General features: G+C 36.8%; 1 protein-coding gene across 2 annotated transcripts in view; it reads right to left on the bottom strand.

The window, feature by feature from the left end:
- Positions 1-8,041: 8,041 nt before the first annotated feature.
- Positions 8,042-27,949, bottom strand: part of LOC140600350 (uncharacterized) — an 85,825-nt gene continuing 65,917 nt past the window's right edge. Inside the window, exon 3 of one of the 2 annotated variants that reach the window (XM_072768598.1) lies at positions 8,042-8,279. The gene's annotated coding sequence lies outside the window, so the exon portion shown is untranslated. Of the gene's footprint in view, positions 8,283-27,949 lie in introns of both variants that reach the window. The other variant, XM_072768597.1, reaches the window with a different exon arrangement.

Raw genomic sequence — 27,949 nt, forward strand, 5'->3', positions numbered from 1 at the left:
ACCTCCAGAGTTTCTGACTCAGTAGATCTGGAGTGGAGCCTGATAGTTTGAATGTCTACCTATTTCTTGATCTGTCTGGTCTGAACTTACTGTGGTTCTCAGTTAGGGGTTAGGGACTCTATAATTTTTCCAGACTCCACCACCAGGCCCCACTGTATTTCATCTGGTCCACCTTATTCATTCACATTACCTGCCTGGTCTTTGAGTTTGAAAGCTCTGTGAACCTTAATATTTCAGTTGAAACCTCTTTTCAGCCTGACTCACAGAGATGATTGTATTACTCACATTGTTTCACTTGTAGTACTTGGTGTCTCTATGATCCTACAACAAAATGTTTCGTAAATGGTGTTTCTATTAGTCAGGTTCTATTATTATTAATTTGTTATTATTATTATCATGGCTACTACTGACACTTGATCCTTCTTGAAATTGCCACCACCTCCTTCCCCATGCACATCGATTTGCTTGAGATCAACTTAATTCAGAAGTGGGAGATGAGAAAGGCTAGAATGCTTATGACAAATGAAAAGGCAATTTAGTTTTGTCCATTTGTTTTTATTGTGTCACTTTTAGAAATAAATGACTATTTTCCAAGCATATATGCATTTGCATTTTTTAATCTGAATCTTTGTTAAATATCAAATGATGCCCAAATATCAAATACTGATCATGATCATTGCTATAAGCACAGTAATAAGTGAGGGCAATTTAAACTTGTTTTAGAGAATAAACATTTATATATTTTAATTTTTTATTTTTTATACATTTTAATTTTTTAACTTATTGAAATATAACATATAAACAGAAAGGTACATACATTGCTAACTGTGCAGCTCAGTGAATCTTCACAAACTGAACTCATGCATCTAACCAGCACCCAGAGCAAGAAATAAAGCGTCATCACGCTCCAGAAACCCCCTCATGCTCCTTTCATAATTTTAACCCCAAGGGGAACCACTCTTCTGACTTCTAACATCATAGTTTAATTTTTCCTATTTTTATAATTTATCAAATGGCCTATGTTGTGTGTGGCTGTTATGTTCACGAGATTCATTCATATTGTTGTATACAGTTGCCGTTTGTTCATTCTCATTTCTGTACAGTGTTCCATTATACAATACTACAATGTTTCCATTCCACTATTCATTAGCATTTGGGTCATTTACATTTTGAGGCTATTAAAAAAAAGTGCTTGCTACAACATTCTCGTATCTGTCTTTTGCTGCACGTATATATGCATTTCTGCCAAATGTATACCTAGGAGTAAAATGGCTGGGTTGTAGGGTACGTGTATGTTTAACTTTAGGAGATGCTACCAAACAGACTTCCAAAGTAGTTTTTAGCAATTCATATTTCCATTAGAAATATGTATGAAAATTTGAATTTCTCCACATTCCCACCAACACTCTGAATTTCACTTGTCATTTAAAAGAACCATAGACCTGCCTAGATTTAAGTCATTGGTGTTCTTCATTTGGTTTGCATGAATCTCGAGTTCACTGTACAACTTCTATCACTTTCGAGGAATCAAGGCATAAATCTTTCTTTAATAAATGATGGGGCTTCACAACCAATTTGTAAATAGGTAACTTAAGTTAGTGAATTTGCTATCTAAGTGAATTTCCCTCCTGTCATGTATTATCTACTGTTTGTTTTTAAGCCACAAAGTATATTCTGTATGGGAAGATAGGATTATTATTCTCTTTTGCAGCTGTAATGTAAATGTAAATGTGAGGTATAACAAACAGTATTTCCCATGTACTGGCAGCTCTTTGTAAGGATTTTTCCAGAAGGTGATGCTCTTTCTTGAACCACAATTTCTATAAGTTCAAGACCTCGATCTAGGAAGTAAGAGATTTCTGGATACTGTCTGTCCACAGGGAAGAAAGTTGGTATTTTCTGGCCAAAGGTTAACTCTAAAGATCAGTAAAAATTTTCTCATACCATGCAACCCCTCTTACTTTGCCGTAAGCTGATTCTTCAAAAACACTGAGACAAAGCACTAATAGGGATATCTTTGGTGGTGCCATCAAGGACTAGAGAACTAGTCTCAGTCCCCTAGGACCCCCTCTTTCTCCCTACCACCCCCACAGGTTGGTTTTCTCCCCAGAATCTCTGATAACCAAGTGTTATAAATACATTTTATTGAATTCTTCAACTGGGCAGGAAATGGCCTTAACAGAATCAAGGTTTTTTGTATTTCACTATACTTAATGTTTATTTCTTTTCTCTGTTTGCCTGCTTTGAGTGATTTCTGGCTTTGATACATTGCATCTTAAATTTTGTTAGCTCACCTGGGTAATTATAATATTTACATTTTTTTCTTAATCTTTAAGGGCTTAATAGTATAACTTTTCTTTTTTGTTAAAGATTTTATTTATTTATTCATGAGAGACACAGAGAAAGAGGCAGAGACATAGGCAGAGGGAGAAGCAGGCTCTGTGCAGGGAGCCTGATATGGGACTCGATCCCGGGACTCCAGGATCACACCCTGAGCTGAAGGCAGATGCTCAACCATTGAGTGCCCAGGCATGCCAATAGTGTAACTTTTCATTGCATATTTGTCATTTTTAACCAGAAACTAGGTAAGCAGAAAATCATTGTTTTTGGATAATCTTATTAAAGAATAACAACTTCCAGGGCACCTGGGTGGCTCAGTTGGTTAAACATCTGCCTTTGGTTCAGGTCGTAGTCCCAGGGTCCTGGGATGGAGCCCTCTTGAGCAAGGAGCCTGCTTCTCCCTCTCCCTCTGCTGCTTCCCCTGCTTCTGCTCTCTCTTTCTGTCTGTTGAATAAATTAAAAAAAAAAAAAACCTTTTTAAAAAAAAGTAACAACTTCATTTTTTTAAAAAAGATACATACTCATTTTAAAAATTCAAGCAATTAAGAAAAGCACAACAAAAAGCGATAAATACTTCTTACCACTCAGAAAAAAGCCATTACTAACCTAATAATATTCCAGACATCTCTCTATGCCTATATACAGATGAACGTTTAGACAAACAGAAAGATAAAAAAATGATGCTATTAAAACTGGATCTTATGAGGTGCTTGTGTAGCTCAGTTGGTAAAGCGGGCTGCCTTCAGTTCAGATCATGATTCCAGGATCCTGCCCCACATCAGGCTTTCTGCTCAGTGGGGAATCTGCTTCTCCCTCTCCCTCTGCCTAGCACTCTCCCTGCTGGTGCTCTCTTTCCTTCTGTCAAATAAATAAAATCTTTAAAAAACCAAAGCACCGGAACTTACAATCTAGCAGTTAATAAAAAAAAATATTAGAGTTACTTTATTTTTATTTATTTAGTTAGTTAGTTAGTTAATTTATTCATGAGAGACAGAGAGAGAGGGAGAGAGAGAGAGGGAGAGAGAGAGAGAGAGAGAGAGAGGGAGAGGCAGAGACACAGGTAGAGGGAGAAGCAGGCTCCACGCAGGGAGCCCGATGTGGGACTCGATCCTGGTCTCCAGGATCAGGCCCTGGGTTGAAGGCGGCGCTAAACTGCTGAGCCACCTGGGCTGCCCTAGAGTTACTTTAAACAAAAGAAAAGCAAGCCAAATAATATAGAATAACTATAGATAAATACTTCATCACATTTCAGGCATATTTTAGAGATTTGTGATAACGTGTGCTCGAGAATGTCTCTGTCCCGATCTCTAACTCTTGGCCCAGAAAAATGTCTTGATTGCACATGCAGCAATATCAGTCTCCTCAATCCCTAATAGTTCATCTAATAACATATGTATAACGTGTGTAACATATGTGTAATGTGTGTTTTTGTCAGTAGCCTGTGAAAAGATAAGATGGGAAGAGAAAGGGAAAGAAAGGAAAGAAGGGAAGGGAGAGAAGGAAGGAGGGAGGAAAAGTTCTACTTCAATGTCTTTATCCTATTTTGTCATTTCAGTAGTCCTCAAAGTGCGTGTAACTTGTAGATGATGCACACTAAGAATTATAGGGAGGACCAAGTGTTTTGTTAAACAGGTCCAGCCTTCCTGTGTCATGATGCAATAGCTCCAAAGGACCCGTAGGGTCACATCAGAGTTTATGGTGACCTGTCTGATCCAAATCCTTTCACTATTGACGTAGTTTGCACCAAAAACCTGGTTTTGTTCAATTTATTTTATGCAGCCCTATTGTGATGAGGCTTTTATCTACAAAATTCTAATGAGATTATCTTTAGATTATCAACACAAAATTCCAGAGCAGTGGTAGCTAACAAAAAAGGCCCATACAAGATGACATAAAAACATTGTCGTATCATTTATTGTATGCTCTACACAATGCCACGGACCATGACCTTGTGGAATGAATGTCTGGATAATTACCAAGCAGCATCAGGGAAGCTATACTCAGTCTTTGCATTAACTGCACAGAACACAGTGTTATCAATTGCATCTCATTAACTGGACTCTAAAGAATTTAAGAATGCTATAATTGAAAACAAACTGAAAATTTAATAAGAAAGGCCAGGGTGACCCGGTGAATGAGAAAAGGGAACTAACATTTCCTGAGCTTTTATTTTTATGCTAAATAGGTTGTTTACATTCTTTGAATCTTCAAATAACCCCATGGAATTGGTATTGTTTGTCGCCTGTTACAGATGAGTACTCAGAGAGGTTGCTATTGAGAGGACCTAGAATTTCCATCTCCATCTGTCCAACTCCGGTAGGTTTTCTCCTATGTTGTTCTCACTTCCTGCAAGTTGTTGGAAGTTGTTGTTTCGAGCTGTACACTAAATGGAGTTTGGTGGGAGGATGGTATGTGCAGCCCGTTACCTGACTGCCCAATTTGATCATTCCTCGGAACACCAGACCCAACTACGTTAGTAAGATCGTCAATGTTCTTTCAGAGTCACACCTAACGCTGAATGGATTCGGTTACTGCTTGTCCTTGCCACCAGATACTGCCAGGGAAAGTGCAAGAACAGCTGCTGGAAAGACTTACTTAATTTCTTTGAATAGTTTGTGACATTATCTAAACTTTAAATTCTAGAGCAGTTTGTTGATAATGCAGTTGCTTTTTCCCTTAATATATCAAGATATACCTGGAAACAAGAGAAAAGGAGTTTTGGGAAATTATGTTGGTGGTACTATGTAGACTTCTCAAATAATGTATATGAAATATAATCCCAGGTTATGAAGACTTGCATGACAGTTCACGGCATTAAGAGGGAGTGGTATTTGAAAGGTCATGTACTCAGTTGAGCAACTTGTTATCAAGTGATCTTATTAGGGAAATTACATCGTAGCCCTTGTGATACTAAAAGCTTTTTTTTTTTTTTAAATCATGAGCTGCTTAAAGGTAAACACTGTCTATGTGAATTTTTTATTTTTCTTACAATTTTAATATCATGGAAAATTAAGTTAAAAATTCATCACTGCTTATCATTCTTTGTGAGTCAAAAATCTCTTTCGAAAAAAAATGCTTGGGTAGAAATCAGATAACTCAATGCAAAAAACAGAAGTAGTCTTGATTAAGTGTAATAAGCCACTTGATGGCAGGGACAACTGTAGATCATGTTCTGAAAAAAAAATCATTGATTTCTCTATTCTATGGGCACAATATGTTCCAGACAGATGAATGACAGGGATACAGAGAGATAATAGAGAGAGAAAGTTATTTCTCATTTTATTCTATAACTGGAGAAATGGAGACATAGAAGTGATCTGTTGAAGTTATAGTGCTCTTGGATGCATAACACTTTTATCTGCATTCACTTTCTCTCTAGACAGAACACCTACACTTTATTAAGATTAAGGAGGCTTCTGGGGCGCCTGGGTGGCTCAGTCAGTTAGGTATCCAACTCCTGATTTCGGCTCAGATCATGACCTCAAGTTGTGAGATCAAGCCCTGTGTTGGGCTCCACATGGAGCCTACTTGAAAAAAAAAAAAAGGATAAAGGAGTCTTCTTCCTAGTTTCCAATCTGTGCTCTAACCTGAAAGCTGTAATAGCCACATAGAACCTCCCTTCCTGCTCCTGGGCCTTCTTTTATGCTGGACTGTGGTTGGAAATAGCACTTCATTCTTTTTTTGGCTTTAATTTGCTAAAATACTCAATTTACTAAAATTACTAAGACTTAGAACAAAACTATCTTAAAATTGCTGCCATCAAAGTGATCGGATACCATCCTGTGAATGACTATATTCTTTCATTGTTAGACTTTTCAGACTTCACTTAATGTTGAAAGAAATTAGTCAGACCAAAGCACACAGGATCCATACTCACCCTAGAAGTCTCTCTCACATACTGAAGTAAATCATTAAGTTGTAATTGCTTTAAGAAAAAGAGAGAGAGAGAGAGACAGAAACTAAAAGAAAGCAGCTTATGTCCTAAAGATAAATTAATTTACCACCTCATTTTTTTCTAAGTATAGTTCTTCCAGTTTTTTTCCTCTTGAGAAATCTTCTGTATGATTCTCCCCTTTGGCTCCACAGCCTAAACAATCCAGAGAAAACCCTCTGATTATAGAAACTTCCCATGTGGTGAGATTTTAGGTCCCCCTTTCCCCTACCCACCCCCACATCCTGCACAAATAGTTTCACCATCTGTCTATAACACTTCCTGAAATTCCATCATTAAATATATGCCTCCAGTTAAATATGTAGCTGCTTATTTTAAAGATCATAATCGCTTCATTGAACCTTCCCATAAACCTAACACAATTATTTCTATTGTTTTAACTATCTTTAATATTTTCAATGCTTCTGCAGATATTTTAAATCATATAGACAGTATGTGAATGCATGTTTGGTTCTGATTGTTCATTTAGTATTGTTTAATATATCCATATACCAATACAAGGAATATACTTATCACATTATTTTTAATGTCAATGTGCTCTACTTTGGTAATTTACAAAAACCAAGGAAAATGAATTATTTCAAGTTCTGCTTTCGTAACTTTTTCTGCCTTAAACACTATTGTACACATTGGCTTGATTCTGACTTTTTAACATTATTTTCTTAAATAACTTTATTTTTTTATTTTTTTTTAAAGATTTTATTATTTATTCATGATAGATACACACAGAGAAAGAGAGAGGCAGAGACAAAGGCAGAGGGAGAAGCAGGCTCCATGCAGGGAGCCCAACGTGGGACTCGATCCGGGGTCTCCAGGATCAGGCCCTGGGCTGAAGGCGGCGCTAAACCGCTGAGCCACCCAGGAATCCCTCTTAAATAACTTTAAATTTCTCAAAGTAAAAATCCTAAGTAAAAGAATGGCAATACTTTAATATCTCATTTCACATTTCAAATATGATTAAACCTACTCCCCTGGAAGACTGTATATATTTACAATGCTAACAGGATATGAGTACCAGTCTCTCTCCAATGTTAGTTGATTAGTATCATTTTTTAATTAAAAATATATCCATCGTATTTATGTGTATGTTAGAACTCAAAATTGTTGATTTTGTATGTATTTTTCTTTAATAGGTAATGATTTTTCAACTGATATTTTATTATAGTCCTTTCATCTGGAAAGTCTGGAGACTGGATATTGATTTTATAGCTCTAATTAAGATCATACAGCAAAGAAGTAACAGAATTAAGATTTGAATTCAGGTGTATCTGACCTCAAATAACTCCACCATAGAAGGATGGATTGAGCTGGAGGGTTGGGGGGTAGGGAGTGGCTAACCATAAGTATAGGAATGCACTGTGTACATTCTATAAATTAAATTATTTTTAATATTATGAGCTCTGGTTATGAAGTAGAACATTGTTAATATCTTAGAGCTCCGTGTGAGTTCTACAGTAACCTACTGTCCCAGCTTTTGTGATTTTCTTCCTTTGCTTCTCTTTATAACTTCACTTTTTATGTATGCTTCCCTAAATTATATATCGGTTGGGTTTTATCTGCTTTCAAACATAATGCAAACGGAACCTACTGCCTGTATTCTTTATGACTTTTGTTTTTTTGGTCAACCTTAGAAGATTCATCTATATTGATACATATGGCTTAGTTTATTGATTTTTATTTCTGTCTAGTTGCAGTAGTTTTATATGCTGTTAACAGATCACCACAAATAGAGTGGTTTAAAACACCACACATTTATTATCTCAGTTTCCACAGGGTAAACATTCCACTTGTGACCTAAGTTAAGTGCTCTGCTCAGGGTCTCATATGGCTGTTGCCCAGATGTCAGCCAGGCTGCATTCTCCTCTGGAGGCTTAACTGGGGGAAGGATCTGCTTCCAAGTGTATTGGGGTTATTGGCAGAATCCATTTTCTTGAAGTTTTAAAACTCATGGCAGCTTGCTTCTTCAATGCCAGCAGGGGAGAAGAGTCTGCTGAAATATATAGACATAGACATAGGAGTGCGTGTGTGTATATACATACACCATACATATATACATACATACATATATGGAGACACACACACACATACAAAACCATGGGAGTAATATCCCACTACCTTTGCCTATATAATGTAACCTAATAAAAAGAATAAAAGCCCATGACTTTTGTCAATTCTATTTGTTAGAAACAAGTCATAGGTTCTACCTGCGTTTAAGGAAATCATGGGGTGGAAGGGGGGCAATTTAGAATTGTGCTTACCACAATAGTAATTTAGTATTTATTATATGTATAAGCCACAGTTTCTTTATCCAATCTACCCTTGATGGATGTTTAGATTTTTTTTCTAATTTTGGGCTGTAATAGTTAATTTTAACTTGGCTGAGCCATGGTGCCTAGATATTTGGATGTTTCTGTGGGGTGTTTTCAGATGAGATTTAAATTTACATTGGTGGACTTCGAATAAAGCAGAGTACCTTCCAGATCAGATTTAATCAGCTGAAAACCTGAATAAAACAAAAGGCTGACCTCCCCTGAACCAGAGGGAACTCTCTGAGCAGACTGTCTTCCCACTGCATCTGCAACATGTACTCTTTCTGGTTTGCCAGCAGACTGCCTTTGGACTTGAACTCTTAATTCCTTCCTTAGTCTCTAGCCTGCTGGCCTTCCCCATCAGATTTTGGATTTACCAAGCCTCCAAAGTGGCCTGAGCCAATTTCTTAAATAAATCTCTTTCTTCTCTCTCTCTCTCTCTCACTCTCTCTCTCAATGTTTTGTTGGTTTTGTTTCTCTGGAGAACCTTTGCTAATATAAGTGCTATTATTAACAATGCTTCCGCAAATGTTCTTCTGTGTATATCCTGATGAACATGAGGAGCAGTTACTGCAGCATATATCTAGGAGTGGAATGCCTGGGTTGTGAAGTATGCCTCTACTCATCTTTATGAGATAGTGCCAAACTATTTTTCAAAGTCTTTGTGCTCATTAATACTCCCACCAGCACAGCTGAGTTCCCATTAATGCAAATGCTCATCAACATATGGTATTGTCTATTTTTAAATTTCTGTCAGCCTGATGGGCATGAATTGGCATCTCATTGCATTTTCTTGCTAACTGATTAGGTTGAACATGCTTTCATGAGTTTATAGGGCATTTAAGTTTCTTCTTTGGTGAAATGTTTGGTCAAGGCTCTTGCCCATTTATCTGCTGAATATTTTGTTATTTTTCTTACTGATTTGTAACAGCTCTTATATATTCTAGACACAGATCTTAAATATCTTGTAGTTTGTGATTTGACTTTGTATTTTCTTTATGATGTGTTTTGATGATCAGAAGTTCTTATTTTTTTTTTTTTTAGAGAGGCAAGGGGGAGGGCAGAGAAGAGAAGGAGAGAGAATCCTAAGCAAGCTCCACTCCCAGCACAGAGCCCCACGTGGGGCTCAGTTCCACAATCCTGAGATCATGACCTGAGTTGAAATCAAGAGTTGCACGCTTAACCCACTGAGCCACCCAATGGGTTAAAACACCCAGTGTTTTAAGTCGTTATATTTGTGGTAAATTGTTAACAGTATATAAAACTACTGCAACTATACAGAAATAAAAATTAATAAACTAAGCTATATGTATCAATATAGATGAATCTTCTAAGTTCTTAATTTTAATATAGTTTACATTTCAACCTTTTCCTCTCTGTTTCATTTTTTGTTCTGTGTTTAAGAAATCCTCTGTATCCTGTCACCATGAAGATATTTTCCTATATTATCTTTCAAAGGCTTTAACTTTGTTTCTGATTTTTTGGTCTTTGTTTCTTTCAGAAATGTATTTTTATTATTGTGTGGGATACAGAGTCAATGTAATATTTTCCCATATGGGTATCTTTATCCAATATTATTTATTGAAAAATCCATCCTTTCCTGACATTTGCAATACCTCTTCTGTCACATATCTACTATCTATACATGCCAGGATCTACTTCTGAGCTTTAATTCTACTTTATTGACCTATTTCTCTATCCAGCATCAAAACAATACTATCTTAAGAACTAATGCTTTATGTCTTGAAAACTGTAGGGCAAGTCCCCTAAACCTATTCATCTTCTTTAAGAGTGGCTTGGCTATTTTGGGTCCTTTGTCTCTTCATATTAATTTTTAGAATATGACTTTAAAGCTCCACTTTTAAAAAGTCTATTGGAGGGGCACCTGGGTGGCTCAGTCAGTTAAGTATCTGAGTCTTGATTTTGGCTCAGATCGTGATCTCAGGGTTGTGTGATCATGTCCTGTGTCAGGCTGTGTCCTGGGCATGGAGCCGGCTTAAGATTCTCTCTCTTCCTCTCCCTCTGCCACTCCCCCCCACTCTCTCCCTCTCTTAAAAAATCTATTGGAGATTTGAATGAGATTGCTTTGATCTTATAGATCATATTGGGGACAATAGATATCTTTACAATATAAAATCTTCTAGTCTGTTTTTTTTTTTTAAGATTTTATATATTTATTCATATTATATATTTATATATATATTTATATATATATATTCATATATATTTATTCATATGAGAGAGAGAGAGAGAGAGAGGCAGAGACACAGGCAGAGGGAGAAGCAGGCTCCATGCAGGGAGCCTGATGTAGGGCTTGATCCCGGTGCTCCAGGATCACGGCCTGGGCCAAAGGCAGGCACTAAACCGCTGAGCCATCTAGGGATCCCCTAGTCTGTTTTTTCTTAAAAGTTTTGGTGTTAGATTAATACCTAGGTAATTCCTGGTTTTAAAAATATGTATGTGGTATACATACATGTATATACACAGAGATAACATTTAGTAAATGGTGCTACTATACAGAAATATAATTTTTGTGTATTGAGTTGGTATCTGGAAACTTTTGTTAAATTCATAGTCATTAAAACTGTATTGGTTGTCTGTTATATGTCAGTAAAACTGGAAACATTTTATTGGTGGCTCATTTTGAATTTTTTACCTACAACATCATTTGAGAAGAGTGATAGTATTCTCTCCCTTTCTAATTCTTATTTTTTTTTAGATTTTATTTATATTATTTATTTATTCATGAGAGACACAAAGAGAGGCAGAGACATAGGCAGAAGGAGAAGCAGGCTCCCCTCAGGGAGCCTGATGAAGGACTCGACCCCAGGACTCCAGGATCACGCCCTGAGTTGAAGGCAGATGCTCAAAAACTGAGCCATCCAGATGTCCCTCCCTTTCCAATTCTTATTCTGCTTATATTTTGTTCTTTTTTTTTTCTTCAGTTACTAGTATGATGTTAAACAGAAGTGGGCATTCATGTCTTGTTCCCAATCTTAGAGAAAATTATTTTAATAACTAACCATTAAATGTAAATTTTTTTACATTTTGAGTTTTTATTTACTTTTAAATAAGGCTGGAAAAGCCTCTCCTATGCCTAATTAGCTAGGAGTTTCTGTCATAAATGAATGTCAAATTTTATCAAATACTTTTTTGCAACCATTGATGATCATACAAATTCTCTTCTTTAATTTGTTAATGTGGTGCATTATACCAATGAACTTACTGGTATTAAACCAATCTTCAATTATCAGGATAAATCTCAGTTGGTCATAATATATTATCTTTTCTACCCATTGCTGGATATGTTTTAGAAATAGTTTATTCCTGGACACACTCTGAAGCTTATCTGTTTCTTTAGACATGGTAAGCATTTTAATTTTATAGTTTGTGTCTGAAATATATGTGAACATATTTCTGGCAATATTTGTTTCTATTGTTTATCACTCATAGTATTCTTTTTACTTGTGTGTTTTGCCACTTTTTTCTGTTTAGCTATTTGTTTTATTTGAAGTTTTACTTCTTGGAACTCTTTGAAATCTGAGACTATGGTAAGATTTGCCAGATTGAATTTACATTTGATGCTGACCAGCCATATAGGGGCACTACAAATCTGGGACACTAATTTAGATTCTTAGCGTAAGGTTTTGGTAACATACAGTTCCTATGAATTTGTGCTACAAACCTGTGTGAGAGTCATCTTGTGATTCCAAATCCTTGGTGACACTTTTTTCCCTCTGCTCAATGCTAAGAGTGAAGACTATTCTCTTTGTAGACCCCAAGGACAGGAAAGGAGTAAGTTTATTTCTAGGTCATGCTTAAACTGAATGTTTAGAACTTTGATGTCTCAGCTTTACTGAGTTAGGGAGGAGCTTCTATCAAACTACTACCTTTGGAGAGCCCTGGTTTTTGTCTCTTGCTCTGTGGGTCTTTTGAGTCCATGATCACCAAAGTTCAAATTCATGCAATTTAGTCAATGCCTTGAAAGAGAAAACGGACTAAAATGCTACACTTGCTTCTCTGGGTTTCCTCCTTTTTGTCCCTAATCTTAGAATTCCTTACTTTCTTATAATTAATTGATATTTTAAATATTTAAAAATATATAATCTAGAAACTTTTTTTGTTTTCTTAAAGAAGGACAAACCAGGTGCCTAGCTTGCCATATTACATGAAATAACTATGTTAAATGTTTAATATATTCCCATCCTATAGTTTCTGTTATCTTACCTTTGTGATTATTGTTTATAAACATGCTTTTTCAATGCAGATATCTTTTGGAGAGATAGTACTTTTAATTGTGAGCTTATCATGTGAAATAGTTTTTCAGATGTTTTTCTCTGTGACAATTCTGAAACAATGGGAGAAGTACATATTTTTAAGACATAAGGGGTAAGAAAAGAGAAGTAACTTTGGTAAAACAGGCTGTGAGGGTACATTGCCTCTGGGCACTAGATGGTTAAGACACACAGAATGGATGAAAGATACAGTTCTTATTCTTTCTTTCTTCTTCTTTTTTTTTTTTTTCTTACCTGATTGCAGTAGCTAGTACCTTTATTATAATGTTGAATAGGAGTTAGGAAGATGAGCTTCTACTCCTTGTTCCCAATTTTAAGGGGAAAACATCCAATGTGTGATTTGTTAAGTGTAATATTAGCTGCGGGTTTTTTAGCTGGCTTTTATGAAATTGAGAAAGTTCCTTCTTATTCCTAGTTTGTGATAAGTGTTTTTATAAATGGCTAATAAATTTTGACCCATGCTTTTTCTGCATTAATTAAGATGATCTGGGCAGCCCTGGTGGCGCAGCGGTTTAGTGCCGCCTGCAGCCCAAGGTGTGATCCTGGAGACCTGGGATCGAGTCCCAGGTCGGGATCCCTGCATGTAGTCTGCTTCTCCCTCGGCCTGTGTGTGTGTCTCTGCATCTCTCTTTCTCTCTGTGTCTCTCATGAATAAATAAATAAAATCTTTAAAAAAAATTAAGATGATCTAAGGGGTTTTTTCTCCTTTTGTTAATGTGGTTATACTGATTGATTTTTGAGTGTTAAACCAACCTTACGTTCTTGGACTGTATCTTTTTTGGTCATGGTATGTTATTCCTGTTATATATTGCTGGATTCAATTAATAAATTTTTCAAGAATTTTTTAGGTCTGTATTCATGAGAGATATTGGTAGATAATTTTCTTTTCTTGTCATGTCTTTATGAAGTTTTAGGATTAGGATGGTCTCATAAACAAGTAGGAAAGTCTTTCCTCTTCTCTATTTGTTGTAAGAAAGAGTTTGTATTAGATTAATGTTATTTCTCCCATAATTGTTTGGTAGAAGTCACCAATGAAACCACCTGGATTGAGAGTTTTCTGTTTTCGAAAGTTTTTGACAATATATTTAATTTCTTTAACAGGTATAAGACTATCAGTATTTCTGTTTAATCTGTGTTGACTTTGATAAATTGCATTTTTCAAGAAATTTACCCGTTTTATTTAAGTTGTCAGAATTTTGATACACATTTTTCATAATAATACCTTGTTATCTTTTCAATGAAAGACTTGTAGTGATAATCTCCCTATTATTCTGATATTGGTGATTTATGTTGTATATTTTTCCTTGATTTAAAAAATTTTCAATTATGTTGATATCTTCAAATTATCAGATTTTGGCTTTCTTACTTTTCTCTATTGTTTTTCTTTTTTTAGGTCTTTTCAAGGTTTTGCACTGAGAATACATTTCTTCACTCATGAATCAAATATATCAGTCTTATAAATAACTGAGAAGATCTCACCTCTCCTGTCTAGTTTCATGAAAGTAGGTAGTCTTAGATTAGATTTCCTAAAAGCAGAATCTGAGATAGGATTTGGGTGTATGTGGTTTATTGAGAGAGTATTCTTCAGAAAAAAAAAAAAATCTGTAAGGGAGAGAGAGGAACGTGATAGGGAAGCAAAAAGAGCTGCCAAGTAAGGATCTGGTATTACATAAGGTCTAGCCTTAGCCCAATCTACAGAGGGGAGAGTTCTGGATATAAACAGCACCATAGACCTGTCATTCCTTGTGGCAACAGGGCTGGACTTTCATGCCATCATTTTATTTGGCCATTGATTATAGGTTATCTATGGAGGGAGCATAATTTCCTAAGTTGGCTCTTGTTGGTTGATGGCAATTCCCTAAAAGGGTTAGTTGTAAGCCATTACCAGCCACACTCACAGGAACTGAAGTCACAGGACTTCAAGCAAGTCAATCTGGGTGAGGTTATTAGTGCTAATACTTAATATATTGTATTAAGTGCATCTATGCCAGAGTTAGGCAAATAAAATAGGATTTGCAGGCAGGAAAAGTACTTTCAATATCTAATCATATAATTTTAAACCAATGAAATGTTTTTGATAGTGTTTAAAGAACTATTCCATAGTGATCCTTGTGCAGCAGAATAATATCCTCATATATACGTAAGACTTAAAGAAAGAAATAGAATACAAAGTTGATGTATTAGTTGGGACATGCTGAACTATTGTAAAATTTAGAACTCCAAATTTAATGGCTCTAAATAAGTTCATTTCTCTCTATGTAGTCCAGATTGATGTTGGGGTGGAGAAACTAGAGAAGAAGTCTCTCCTCTATATAGTCATTCAGGAACCTGAGATGATTACAGCTCTGAACTCTTCAACATATGGTTTCCAAGATTGTGAGCATTGCCATTCAGCTGACTGGATGCATCTGTTATATATTGCTGCAAAACAAACTTAGCAGCTTAAAACTACAATTTAATATTTATTATCTCATAGTCTGTGGGTCAGGAATTTGGAAGTGGCTTAGCTTAATAGTTCTGGATTGTCTTTGAGCCAGAGTTTGCAGTTAAATGCCTGTTGTAGTTACAGTCATATGGAGGCTTAACTATGGCTGAAGTATTTGCTTCCAATATGGCTCAATTAATGCCGGTTGTAGCCAGGTGGCTTTAGTTCCTTCCTACAGAGACCTCTCGATAGGGTTGTTTGAATGTCCTCATGACATGGCAGCTTGCTTCACTCAGAGAAAGTGATATAAAGGGCAAGATGAGGAGTGCCCAGTTGACTCAGTCAATTGAGCTGTAGCTCTTGGTCTCAGGGTTGTGAGTTCAAATCCAACATTGGGTGTAAAGAACACTTTTAAAAAGGAAAGCAAGACGAAAGTTGCAATATCTTTTATGACTTAGACATGGAAATCACATTCTATCATTTCTGCAATATTCTGAGTTATATAGGTCAGTTATATTCAGTGAAGGAGGGGACTACATAGAGACATAAATACCAGGAGTCAGGAATCACTGGGTACCATCTTGCAGGCAGGCTACCATCCTAGAGAAGCATGTGTGGGAGGTTTTTACAGGCCAAGACTACTCAAATTTCATTCAAGTGAACTTACTCACATGACTGTATCTAATAGCAGAAGGAGCAAGAACATGTTGTATAGCCGGCCAGACATGTATCTTTTTTTATAGTGGAAGAAGTGGGTGGGGCAGTATTTAGATGCACATCTGGCAGTTTCTGCTACAACTGGGAAAATGAATCAGGAAGAGAAAATATTCAAGAGATAAGTAACTAAAATAAAAGCAACAAAAGCTGATCTTAGCAAGTTTCCAACTATGTGTATCCATGCCAACATAATGTTTAAATTTTTTTTCCTGATTTCATGAAATTGTTCTTGCCAACAATATCTCACAGGCAAAACCTCTGAAATTCCAATAGGTTGTCTGAAAAGCCAACATCCTAATCTTGGCTTTAACAAATGTTTTCAATTTATTTTAAGTAAATGACAGTTTTAAGACTGTGCAAAAAATTACTAATGTCCATTAGTGAAACCCAAGACACATACACAATAAGGAAAATAGAATCTGTCTGCATACCCACTACCTAGAGAACTAGTAGAGCAAAATATCCTACTTCTTCTTTGAGAATCTCCCTTGGAGAAGGGTTTTCTATGCACTGATTTAGGTCACAGACCAGATAATTCTCATTGCATTCCCTGTAAAAACAGTAAAACCTCAGATAGAAGATTAAGTGTTCAATCAAAAGGTGATTTCAACTAGCTTTGCTTAATGAGGAAGAAAGAATCTGTTTGTAACATGAACTGCAAATGGGGGAAATTTTTCTTCCTGCTTTGTACCAAACATTCTATTTTGGCTTTGAGTCACATCTTGCATCAATGAACTGGAATTCAGAATGTTAATGATTTGTCCTAAACATTTAACAACTTAGAACTAATTCTGCCCATATTTCCACAGAGGAATATATATACATATATATATATATATATATATATATATATAGAAGGGTTTTCTATGCACTGATTTGGGTCACAGACAAGATAATAATATGTATATATATTATATATATATATATATCTTTTTTAAGTAAGCTTGCTTGACTATACTGGTTAGAATGATAAAGGAGACTGTGTAAAAATGCTATATCTCTGAATTTTTGTATGCTGTCTTGTTACTATAACAATTTAAGGAGGATATAGCCCCACTTTAGGGTCTGTCATCCTTTAATAATGGATAATTACACAAATCAGATAGCAAAATGTTTGTCACTGATTACCATTACTTTGTGACATCTTGGTTTATGATAAAAATAATACAAATACACATTATATGTCTTCTAGAGAATTTAACAATTGTGTCCCTGACCATATATATCCAAGAACATTTTCTAGTGTACTTACTACTCTGCTGTGCTCACCCCAAACCCCAAAGTCTCTCACAGGGAGCCTATACACCATTTAGTTGCAACAGTACAGGCATAAAATATAACTGGTGATATGTGCAGTAGGAGTTGGGGGTGATATAGTGTGGACTGTTTTGTGCCTAGTTCAGCCCACAGAGGAAAAGTTTAGTTTGTCCTAACACATACATATATACATATATATACACATAGAGACAGAGTGGGGAGCAGGGGGAGAAAGAAACTAATGCCCTGTGGCCCACGAACTGCTGAGTTACCCCACCCATGCATCCACCCAGTCACTAGCCACTAGACTAATGCACTGCTGCTCTCTGGTCAGGGATGAGGAGACCTTCTTCCCACCCACAGTGGACAAGAGACTCCCAGATACACTAGATTCCTGGGTTGGGGACAGGCCAGAGGCTCCCCATCCAACACACTGGCACTTTCAGTCCAGGATGGGGATGGCACTGTCAATTTCCATATGACCCCAACCTTCTTATACCTGCATCCCGGTCCCCACAGGGCCTTGCAGCAGCAACTACTGGGTGGGGGCAGTGAAGGGGAGGCTGGATGGGACTCTGGAAATCAGAGAATAGGATGGTCAGTAGTGGAGAACGCGTTTGGGAATGTGGTGGGAGGTAGGACTATGCATGAACCAAGGCTCCAGACCCCAGGCACATGCTGCACTGCCCCAACAGACTTCATTTATAAAATGCAGACTTGAATATGAAAATATTAAGAACTTCAAGATGATGACCACAGAACATTAAACCATAAGCATGGAGCCCCTGTGAAGCTGCAACCATGAGGGTGGTCCTACTTGAGAACTTAACATGCTAGGCAGATTTGAAGCTGATATCTACTCTGACGTATCAACTGATAGAACTCTGTTCCAGGAGAGCGTGATTATGACTCAACTCAGAGGATTTAGACATGAAAAAGATTTATTTTTCTCCAATCTTTGCTTTCTATAGAGCTCTGTGGAATCTCCTCATCTTGCCTTCTAGAACTTCTAGGACTTTCAGATTTCATGACTATTCATTTTGGTTATTAAAATTCTGTCTTTTTAAAGACTTCAACCTCATTCTCAATTGAAATTTCATTTTCCCCTCTTTTCAGGGCAGAACTGACCTGGGGCCCTGATTATTAGAGAGTCTGGTTCTGAAATGTCTCTCCCTTCCCACCTCCAAAGCTAGACTTTGCAGTGTTGGGCAGGACAGGCAAGTGACCAGAAACAAACATCTCTTTCTCTCTTGGTAGATTATTGCTTCTTTCTGAATAACACTGTAGTTCTGAAGATATTTGCCAGTCACCCAAATTCTGCCTTCCTTGTGGGGTACATGTGTGAGTCCTCCTGAGGCAAAACTTGCCCACTGCAGGAATGCCTGACAGAGATAGCATGCCTCTTGCACAGACAGCCACTGCCTAGCCCCTCAGTGGTACATTACTGGGCTTCCTAGTGGGCTTTCTTATTCCTCTTCTGCCCACTGGACTTGGAGTTGGGGGTGCAACACTTCCCCTTCTAACCAAAAGAGGATGAACTACAAGCTTGCTATTTTCATTGTAGTATCTTCCTAATATATCCAAAGGGCAGGTTGGGCAGGTGAGGTAATGATCAGGGATAAATCAGTTGGTTTGGCTTTGTTTCAGGAGTCTCGGAAAAAGTGTGTTGTTGCTAGCTGTCTTATAATGTATGATATTAATCCATCTTGTTTTATGCTGGGCCATCATTGCTAATTATTCCTGAGCAATAATACTAACTTTTTAAAAAATATGTGCATCTAACAAATAGGGTTATTAGAAGTCTTAGCCTGGTTCTTCAGGACCATTGCAAGACTGCCATTTCTTTGTGGCCAAAGTTTGGTACAGAATTAAGATACTGGAAGTTGCCTTGAGTAGGGGCATCACAGACCAAATCAAGGTAATCAGCCTCAAACCAGGCCACTAAATCCAAGTGTCTGGGAAGAGAGTAAAGGCTGGTGTAGAAATCAGAATCTTTGGAGAGAACACGGGAGTGGTAACTGAGGGGAACAAGGAAGTTGTAGAGGAGAATGGATGAGTTTTCCACAATGTTTTCTGTGGTCCTTGGCCCACTACTGTGGGCAGAATAAATGAATTAACAGCAGACAATTTGAAGATTGATATGAAAATGATATTTGCACACTGAGGAGGGTAAGAAAGAATGCATTCATTACCCTTTTTAGATTAAAGCCAATATATTGGGCATTTCTGGTTTAACTCAAAGCTGGTCTGCATAAGAACTACATAAAACAGTGAAAATAGCATACAATTGTGGAAAACTTAATCCATTTATCAAAAAAATACTTGTTGGGTTTCTTCAATGTGCCAGACCTATTATATATGGGGGATATAGTGGTGACTTTGACAAACAGGCTTGTGATACCTTGAAGTTCACCTTCATCTTCTGATCTAGATTTCTAATTTTTTTTTTAAAGATTTTATTTCTTTGAGAAAGAGAGAGACAGGAGAGCAAGAGCTGGGAGAGTGGCAGGCAGAGGGAGAGGAGAAACAGATTCTCCACTGAGCAGGCTCCAGATGCCGGGCTTGATCCCACGACCCTGAGATTATGACCTGAGCTGAAGGCAGATGCTTAACTGACAGAGCCACCCAGATGCCCCTAGATTTCTGTATTTGAAACACGGTCATCTATATAACTAATGTGATTATTAGATCACAAATTTTTGAGTAGGGAGTACACCTTATTCATCTTGGTATTCCTAGGACCTAGTAACCTGACACATAAAGGTACTCAAAAAATATTTGTTGACTGAATAAATGAATTCATTTGCAGTGAGAATAGCAAAGCTTGTGAATTCAACTAAAATATATTGATTGTTAATTTAATACGACTAAAACTTCATGAAACCAAAATCTACCTCATATATTCTAAAATGCAACAACAAGAAAGTACTTTAACTAATGAAGTTATATAATAAAATATCCTTATAAAGGACATATTCAGAAATTAGTCAGAAGTTATTTTTGTTGTCCTCCATTATGGCTATTCCTCTGTGCCAACAATTTGCTGCTAGAAGTTGTTTTCTAAAATGGAATCTTTAAGTAGTAGGTTAAATCCAGCTGGCTTCAAATGATATGGGTTTGGGGGAAGGAGGGCATATGGCCACATCTCTGAGGAATTTTATGACTTCAATGATGACCGACTGAAATTCCTAGACTCTTGTGAGAGAAATTCTATGCTCCCTGAGAATTACTGTTATTTTTTCAATTGAAGTAAAATTCACATAACATAAAATTAACCATTTTAAAGTATACAATCCAATGACATTTATATACTCACAATGCTGTGCAACCATCACCTGTATCCAGTTCCAAAACATCCCATCATTCCAAAAGGAAATCCCATACCCATTAGGCAGTGAATCTGAGAATTATTTAATCTTTGGCTCCATGTAATAAGTATTAATCCTATCTACTCTGTAATGGAGAGTAGATAACATGACATGTTAATATGACAATTATTTTCCTTTAAAAAGTATAAAAATAGTAATTTGATAATAGGGTTTCCTTGCCAGGCAGGGATGGTATGTGATCCCAAGAGTAATGCCCTCCTGACCTCTGATTTGGAGCATGTGGTATGGTCTGCCCTCCAGAGGGGCAGCAATTGTATCTCCACACAGACCTCATGGCCTCTGAGAAAGCTGACCCTAGAAGACCAAAATGTCAACTGAAACTTGAAGAATATTTAAGGTTTTCAGATTTTAGTGATTTTAAATTATCAATAACCAGGCAATCAGGAAATGTGGTAAGTGGTTGAAAAAGTCCAAGTGTGGATTCAAAGTTTTTAAAACGGCTGGAAGCTGAAAAAAAAAAAAAACAAAAAAGCCACAAACACTACACTGACAGCCTCCAGGAATTGCCTCTTCACAACCCTGACTCTACTGATGGAGAATGGGTGCTGGGAAGGGACACATGTATTTAGGGGAAAGAGTCTAGAGGAAGGGCTTTGGACCAGAAACAAAGTTTGAGTCACTAAAAGGGCATGGTTTTTCTGATTCCAGTCTTATATGTGTAATTCAGATTCCTCTTCTAGCACAGATTCTCTTGGGGCTCATCTTGGGGTGGGGTCGGGTGTGGGACATGGTGAGTAAGAAGTTGAAAATGGAAAGAGCTGCTTAGCTGAAAAGGAGGAGTCCTGGATTAGACTAGGGCAGCTCATTCATTCAACAAATATGTGTGGGAAGAACTAAGTGTTGGGCATTTGTTAGACAAGGAGAGCATAACAGTAACCAAGATAGATATATAGATGTAGTCCCTGTCCTCAAGAAGTTCATAGTCTAGAGCTAGATATTTAAAGTAGGACTACAGAAATATTGATTATTATAAAGGCTAAAAAGGAATAGTTCAGTAGGCAATGGCAGTACTTAATGGGGGAATCTAACCTGGTCTAGAAGGGCGGAGAAGGCTTCCCTGAGGAAACATTTTAGCTGAAACCTAGAGTTGGGAAAGATGTGTAAACATGTTTTGTTTTGTTTTGTTTTGTTTTGTTTTGTTTTATTTGATGTAGGAGGAGCTTCAGTGGGTGCAAGTACAGGGGCTGGAGAAAGAAGCAGCAGGACACAGCTTCTGAAGGAGCTGGCTACTTCCCCACACTTGCCTAGTGGGTGTTCTGAAGCAAGCACAGTCAGCCCCAGATGGGACAGAGTCTCCCCTAGTTGTAAAGCTAAGGGATGTGAACTGAGCCAGGGCCTTGAGGGGCTTGGTGAAAGGATTAGGCAGGTTTCCTGTTTCTCCTCCTGCTAAATGCATTAGGCCATTGATTTGGCCACATCACATGACTCAGGTTCCCATGTAACACTGTCCCAAAGATGTAACTTCAAGCTCCTTAGGAAATCCCAGGATTATTCTAGAAGCTAGATCAAGTCTCCTACTGGGAGCCAAAAACTAAGGCATGTGATGCTGGCAGGACCAGTGTACTACCTGGTTAACACTTTCAGCTCAATTCAGGAGCACATGTGTTTATAGATTTGCATTTTAAACACACACACACACACACACACACACACACACACACACACCCCTCACAACAGTAATTCCTCAGTGGTAGGAAGGATGTGGTCATGTTTGTGCTTTCCCTAAAAGAAAAGCTTCACTAGGAATGAGCAACCTGAAGAGTCATGAATCCCTTAGTAAAATCAGGGCCAGATCTCCTAACAGACATTTGGGTAGAATTACTATGGGTGGGGAGGGCACCTCCAGCCATTCTCTGCTCCAGGACGCCAGAAAGTTGTCCTTGCTTAGGGCAGTAAGTTCCTGGCAGCTGGTACAGTACATCCTATGTGGTAGGGAATCAGTAAATATCTTTGTAATATATGAGTGGAGGCTGAGCACAGGGCAGGCACTTATACCAGAGTAGACCCCAGCCAACCCAAAAGATTAGCATCTTCTATTCACAGAGACGTGAAAACCAGCAGTAAAAGCTGTGATTCTCATCCCTGCACATCATGGGGATTAAAAAAAAAAAAAGACCACAGGCAGTTTTATTTCAGATATGTTTTTAAAACTGCATTTATAAAGAAATTAGGCTGGAAGTAAATATGCCCAAATATTAACTTTTAGACATTAAGATTTTATTTTACTCTTTGCATTTCACTTCTGTATTCCAAGGTAGGAATGTTACTAAAAAAAAAAAAAAAAAAAGCTTTACTGAGGTATAATTGGTATACAATAAACTGCATACATTTAAGGTATCAATATGATAAAGTTTTAACATACAAATACACCTGTGAAATCATCACCACAAACAAGATAATGAACATATGAATCACCCCTGAAAGTTTTCTTCTGTCCCTTTGTCCTACCCCTACCCCATCTCCAGGCAAGCACTGATCTGATAGCTATTACTATAGATTAGCTGGTGTTCTCTAGGATTTTATATAAATGGAATTATAAAATACATATTCTCTCTGGCTTTTTTCATCCGATTTAATTATTTCAAAATTCATTCATGCTGTATCAGTAGTTCATTTCTTTTTACTGGTGGGTAATATTGCAATGATATATATATATATATATCATTGCAATATTGAATGGATATATATATATATATATATATCCATTCACCTATTGATGGACATTTGGGTTGTTTCCGATTTTTAGTTATTACAAACAACGCTACCATGAACATTTATGTTCAAGTCTTTGTGGGGATGTATATTTTCATTTATCTTGGGTTAATACCTAGGACACGAGAGTATAAATACCCAGGTAGGTATATGGCTTAACGTTTTAAGAAGCTGCCTGTTTTCCAAAATGGCTGTAACATTTTACATTCTCATTAGCAATACATGAAAGTTCCAGTTGTTCCATATCCTCTCCAACATTTGGTATGGTTAGTCTTTTGTATTTTAAATATTCTAGTGGGTGTACAGGTACATCACTATGATTTTAATTAGCATTTCCTTTATGATTAACAATGCTGAGCGTGTTTCCATGTGCTCATTTGCCAACTGAATATCTTCTTTGGTAAAAATGTCTTTTCATATCTTTCGTCCATATTTTTATTTGTGTGTTTGTGCATATAAATGTGTGTTCTTATTATTGAGTTTCAAGAGTTCTTTATTAATCTGGTTACAAGTCCTAATCTGATATGTGATTTGCAAATATTTTCCTTCAGTCTCTGGCTTGCTTTATCATTCTCTTCATAGTGTCTTTCAGAGAGCAAAAGTTCTTAATTTTTGGAATTAAGGAAGGAAAATTGGTAAATAGGAAGGAAGTCCTATTTACCAATTTTTCTTAGTGGATAATCCTTTTGGTGTAGCATCTAAGAATCCTTGCCTGCCCCATAGACACCATGATTTTTTTCTTACAGAAGTTTTATAGTTTTATATTTAGGTCTATGATCCACTTTTTAAAGATTTATTCATTTATTTGAGAAAGAGAGAGTGAGAGTGTGTTGTGGGGAGGGATAGAGGGAAAGAGAGAGAGAGAATCTTTAAGCAGACTCCTCACTGAGTGCGGAGCCTGATGTGGGCTTGATCCCAGGACCCTGAGATCGTGGCCTGAGTCAAAATCAAGGGTCAGACACTCAAATGACTGCCACCCAGGTGCCCATCTATGATCCTTTTTGAGTTAATTTGTTTAATATGATGAGAGACACAAAGTTCTTTGTTTTGTACATAAATGTCACATTGTTCCAGCACCATTTGTTGAAAAACAAAAACCACCACATTTTCTTCAATAAAGTACCTTGTACTTTTGTTGAAAAATCAATGAACCATATATATGTATAGATCTATTCCTGGATTCTCTATTCTATTCCTTTGAACTACTTTATTATCTTGACACCAGTATCTTTAAATCTTGAAGTCATGTAGCATACTCTTTCAACTTTGTGGTGTTTTTTCATAATTTCTTTGGCTGTTCTTGATTCTTTGCAATTCCACATGAATTCTGGAATTGACTTGTCAATTTCTACAGCTTGCTGAGATTTTCATGGAGGTTGCATTGAATTTATAGATCAATTTGGCAAGAGACATCTTAAAAATATCAAGTCTTCAATCACTTGGGTGTTTTTAAAAAATGCTTATGCCTGGCTACTCCTGACCAACTTAATTAGAATCTTTGGGGATGGGAGATGGGTATTGCTTCTTTCTAAGAAATTCCCTGGGTGATTTTATGTGTGGCCAGGGTGCTGAACACTAAGACCTGACACATCTCTTAGTGGAATTATGCCTGCTTAGTACTCCAAACAGAATGAGCCATGTTGTATAACACAAGGAATGACTGAGGGAACCAGTGACACTCAACTTAAAGAAAACCTTTGGGGCGCCTGGTTGGCTCAGTCAGAAGAGCAGGTAATTCTTGATCCTGAGGTTGGGACTTCCTGGGAGAGGCGGTAATTGTAGTCCTGTAGACCAAATAACTCCTTGGTGGGATTCATTCATTCAACATCCATCAGGCATCTATTATGTACTAATAGAAAAGTTGTGGAAGCTTTTCAGCATCAGCAGAATTCTTGAAAAAATGGCTTAGCTAACTCTGAGTTTCTGATTCTACAAAACTTCTTTAATTTCAATGGAATTTTCATGAAATGGCAGCATTACATGGTTGGGCCACAGATATAGACTTTGTTATAATTCATATTCAGAGTTGGGAAAAAATGAAATAAATTGTGTAGATAGGTAACTAGTTCTGTGTGAGGGATATGAACACAGGAGCATATAGCATTATGTGGGAGGGACAGTAGAAATGGTTATAACAGGAGCAATCTCACTGGGACACGGAAGCTTAGAACCATGAAACTTCCATAGAATGAGTCTACTGTGTTGATCACATGAGCAGCACAATGATATTGTATATGAAGTTTATATGCAGGTAAAGTAGTAGTAAAGTGTTTGACAGGTTTAAAAATAAATGCAATTAGTTTTTTTAAGGGCACATGGAATGTTAACCATGACTGACCATATTCTGAGCCATAGTTTAAAAAATTTTCAAATGATTAAAACCATCTAGAGCATAGTCTCTGATTATAATGGAATTAAGCTAGAGATCAATAATAAAAAGATAACTAGAAAGTTGCTAAGTAGAAATTAAGTAGTACTTTTCTAAATAACCAATGGGCCTAAGAAGTAACCACATACACACACACAAAAAAAGGAAACTATTTTGAACTGAAATGAATATTTAAAACAAATTTTTTTTAAGATTTTATTTATTTATTCATTAGAGACACACACACACACAGAGAGAGAGAGGCAGAGACACAGGCAGAGGGAGAAGCAGGCTCTGTGCAGGGAGCCTGATGTGGGACTTGATCCCAGGTCTGCAGGATCACGCCCTGAGCTGAAGGCAGCGCTAAACAGCTGAGCCACCCGGGCTGCCTGAATATTTTGTTTTGTATTATGGAAATGCAGTATATTGAAACTGAGATTCTAGTTTCATGGTACTCAGAGAAAAGAAGGCTAAAAATCATTTTACCACGTAAGCAAATACCAACTTAAACCCAAAGGAAATGTTAGAGTGAATCATTTTGAAATTATTTGTATCCAACTACTTTTTACCGATAAAAATAGCAATTTCATTTTGGTCAGCCTAATAGAATGAAGGAAATAATAAAAAGCAAAACTTAACAAGTTACAATAAAATAGAAACAAAATTACAATGGTGAGAATCAAAACCAAAGTTAGTTCCTTATAAGACTAGTACAGAAATTCTTAAAATATAGTCTGGGGATACTTAGATGTCCCTGAGTTCAAGGGGTCCATGAGGTCAAAATTCTTTTTTTTTTTTTTTTAAGATTTTATTTATTTATTCATGAGAGACAAGAGAGAGAGAGGCAGAAACACAGGCAGAGGGAGAAGCAGGCTCCATGCAGGGAGCCCGACACGAGACTCGATCCTGCGTCTCCAGAATCATGCCCTGGGCCGAAGTTGGCGCTAAACCACTGTGCCACTGGGGCTACCCAATTATTTCAATAACAATAGTAATAATATGCTATTTTCCTTTTTTATCCTCATTCTCTCACAGGTATGAAGTTTTCCAGTGGCAACATGACAACATATTACAACAGGTTGAAAGCAAAAGTAGATAAGAGAATCCAGTTGTTTTTTATTACGTATGATATTTATAGAGGATTTGAAATGTAAAACATCATTCTTATCATTCAATTTTTTGTTTTGAAAAATATTGCAATTTTCATTAAAATAGAGATATTTTTATAAAACTGTGTTATTTTGTTAAAATGTAATAACTTTTATCTTTTTATTTATTTTTTTAAAGATTTTATTTATTTATTCATGATAGTCACAGAGAGAGAGAGAGAGGCAGAGACATAGTCAGAGGGAGAAGCAGGCTCCATGCAGGGAGCCCGATGTGGGATTCGATCCCGGGTCTCCAGGATCACGCCCTGGGCCAAAGGCAGGTGCCAAACCGCTGCGCCACCCAGGGATCCCCAAAATGTAATAACTTTTAAATAAATATTTTTAAATGTTCATAATTTAAATTTCTAATATGGTAATGTTGGTACATATAGCCAATATAAACAAAAGTTCTGTAAGATCCTGAATGATCTTTTTAAGATTTTATTTATTTATTTATTTATTTATTTATTTATTTATTTGAGAGAGAGAGAGTGTGTGTGCACGCACCTGTATGCATGTGCACAAGTGAGGGCAGAGACAGATGGGGAGGGAGAGGGAAAGAATCCCAAGCAGACTCCACATTGAGTATACAGCCTGTTTCAGGGCTCAATCTCCTAACCCAGAGATCATGACCTGAGCTGAAACCAAGAGTCAGACAGTTAACCGACTGAGCCACCCAGGTGCCCTATGGTCCTCAACAATTTTTAAAAGTGTAAAGGATCCTGCAAATCACCGAACTAAAAATTGATTTATCACTGGGGTGTTGATCAAGGAAAAAATAAAAAATAAGGCATGAATTCTAATATCAGAAATAAAAAGGAGATATAGACATTAAGAAGTAGTAAGATATTATAAAAATCTTTATGCAAATTCATTTGAAATTTTAATGAATTGACAAATTCTTAGAAAAATCAACTAAAACTAACAAAAGGAAGTAAAAATATAAAAAATTCCATATCAACTTAAACATTTAACCTCTAATTAAAAACTCTTCTCACAGGCAGCTCTGGAGGCTCAGCGGTTTAGCACTGCCTTCA

Source organism: Canis lupus, chromosome 11 (assembly GCF_048164855.1).
Source record: "Canis lupus baileyi chromosome 11, mCanLup2.hap1, whole genome shotgun sequence".
Taxonomy (NCBI): Eukaryota; Metazoa; Chordata; class Mammalia; order Carnivora; family Canidae; genus Canis; species Canis lupus.